Raw genomic sequence first — 2,642 nt, forward strand, 5'->3', positions numbered from 1 at the left:
TCCAACTCCTGGGCTTAAGCGAGTCTCCTGCCTCAGCCTCCCAAGTAGCTGGGACCACAGGCGCCTGCCACAGCGCCCGGCTATTTTTTGGTTGCAGCTGTTTTTGTTATTTGGCAGGCCAGGCTCGAACCTGCCACCTTAGGTGTATGTGGCTGACGCCTTAGCCACTTGAGCCACAGGCACGGAGCAGAATTTACAGCTCTTTTAGAACTTACAGCTCTTTTAGAATTTACTTAGCAGGCCTTCTGGTCTCTACAGGAAGACCCCCCCCCCAGCATGTTAAGACCAAAGACGCCACTGAGAGACCACCAGGGACACACATAAAAGCAAAGGAGCATCTTTATTTTCAAGCATATGCTCGGGTCACACCTCTGAACAGCATGACTGTGCAGAGGCGACCTTGTTACAGAAGTGACCCTGTTACAGAAGTGAAGGCCGTTTTTATACATTCTAGGGGTTACAGAGACTGGGTGATTGGTTCATTTCGGATCTGGTTGGGGATTGGTTATTAAGTCAATCCTATCATGGATTGGTTGGAACTCAATCCCAGACAGGATTGGTTGGGACTGAGGCTCCTTTCCACAGAAGAGCTGTGGCTCCACATTTTCTAGGAAGGGTCTCCTGTCTGTTTCTGACAAGGGGGGCTCTGCTCAGGTTGGCTGTCCCCTCCCTGGGTGGTTCTGCTTGTGGTTTTTCTCTGTCTTGGGTCTGGGGCTCAGTGTAGGGCCCACTTACAAAATAGAGTCTCTGCTGTCTCTTCATCTTCTTCTGGAAACCAGGTAGGAACAGAGTTTTTTGAGGTTAAATTGGGGGAACTAATGGAGTTTTAGGAGTCATGAGAAAAAGTTTCAGGGAAACTTTAATAGAGAAGTTTGGGATACCTAGGGTTTTGGCTTCCTGGGGAGAGAGGTGGGGTCAATCTTCCCCAGGAGAGAATTCTAGAAAGCCTGGATGCAGGGAAACTGACAAGAGAACTGCCTGAACAGGATAAGAGGAAGGAAAGAAGGGCAGCTCCTTTGCACTGTGGGAGGGGACTGGCCGCATCTCCACTTCCTCACCCTCACACCCGGCCCATCACTCTCTCTCACTTTCACCTCCCCCCAATACTGCTCACTCCAGTCAGAAATATAACTGCTTTGCAGCAGTCTACATGTTAGCTGTGCTCAGACTCTCAGCAAACATTCTGGGAGCCTCACCTGTGCCTGGCTTAAGGCTAAGCCCTGGGGACGTAGAATGGGTCATACTTGGTCCCTGCCTTCAAAGAACTCATAAGCCAGGAGGGGAGACAGGCACACATAGGGCAGCACAGTGTCACAAGGACAGTGACAGAGGACAGCAAAGGGTGATGTGGGAGCCCAGAGGACTCAGAGGGCTCCCTGGAAGAGGTGACTCCTAAGCTAAGGCTGAAAGAATGGGTGGCCAGGACAAGGGCATCCCAAGTACAGGGAAGAGGTGGGCAGAGCCCGGGGAAGGAAAGCAATGGAGCCCCACTAGGACCAGAAGCCAGGCAGAGGTGGTGGTCACATGGCTGAAGGCTCATGAAAGGTCAGGTCACAAAGGGCCTTGAAGGCCAGAGTAAGGACATTGGACTCTGTCTTGAGGGATATGGAGAGATGTTTTGTGTTTGTTTTTTTGCATTTTACCCCCAGATGTGTTCTCATCCCTTCTTTTGTTTATTTTTATCTTGTGAGGGTTTTTTTTTTTTTGGTTTGAGATATTTTTCCAGTCAATTTTGGCACAGAGGACTTATAAACAGGTAAGGAACATAACAGAAACACTTCTCCCTGCTCTGAGCAGGGGTGATGACAGTGGAGGCGGGGAGATTGGCAAGGAGACAGGTGCACACCTGAGCCAGGGCAGGGACTTGAGGTTGGGAAAAGGGAAGGAGAATCTTGGGACCCATGTTAGCATTAGTTGGCAAATGTGTGAATGTGCAAGTAGTTAAATGAATGAATACCTAGGTGACCATCATAGGTGATGACTGAATAAATAATCAAGATAACATATCACATGAAACTCTTGAAATGGTACGTTAACAGGAACCATCCTGGCTGGGTTCACTTGCTCATGCCTATAATCCTAGCACTCTGGGAGGCTGAGCCTGGCAGGTAGTCAGGAGTTCAAGACTAGCCTGAGAAAGAGCAAGACCCCGTCTTTACTAAAAATAAGAAAATTAGCTGGGGGTGGTACCTGTGGCTCAAAGGAGTAGAGTGCCAGCCCCATATACCGGAGGTGGCGGGTTCAAACCTGGTCCTGGTCAAAAACTGCGAAAAGAGAAAAAAAGAAAAGAAAAGAAAATTAGCTGGGTGTCATTGCGGGCACCTGTGACCCCACTTACTCAGGTGGCTGAGGCAGGAGGATTGCTTGAACCAAGGAATCTGAGGTTGCCCTGAGCTAGGCTGATTCCATAGCACTCTAGCCTGGAAGTCAGGCTAGAGTGTGACTCTATCTCCAAACAAAAACAAAATAAAGAATCTCTCCCACAGAAAACAGGAACCATCCTGAGTGAGATTAAGCCTAAAGAGGAATTTATGCTGGGCAAAAAACAAAAACAAGGCTCGGCGCCTATAGCTCAACCGGCTAAGGCGCCAGCCACGTACACCTAAGGTGGTGGGTTCGAATCCCCAGCCCGGACCTGCCAA

At 49.4% G+C, this 2,642-nt stretch overlaps 1 protein-coding gene and 1 non-coding gene across 2 annotated transcripts in view; both read left to right on the forward strand.

Annotated features, from left to right (window-relative positions):
• ART1 (ADP-ribosyltransferase 1) overlaps positions 1 to 2,642 on the forward strand; it is a 16,594-nt gene that overhangs the window by 192 nt on the left and 13,760 nt on the right. The gene's annotated exons all lie outside the window — the stretch shown is intronic.
• On the forward strand, positions 206 to 268 carry LOC111724566. The gene has a single exon (XR_002772844.1). It is a non-coding gene; the product is annotated as a U7 small nuclear RNA (small nuclear RNA).

Source organism: Otolemur garnettii, unplaced genomic scaffold (genome assembly GCF_000181295.1).
Source record: "Otolemur garnettii isolate 467f Iridium unplaced genomic scaffold, OtoGar3 scaffold00001, whole genome shotgun sequence".
In the NCBI taxonomy this organism is placed as follows: Eukaryota; Metazoa; Chordata; class Mammalia; order Primates; family Galagidae; genus Otolemur; species Otolemur garnettii.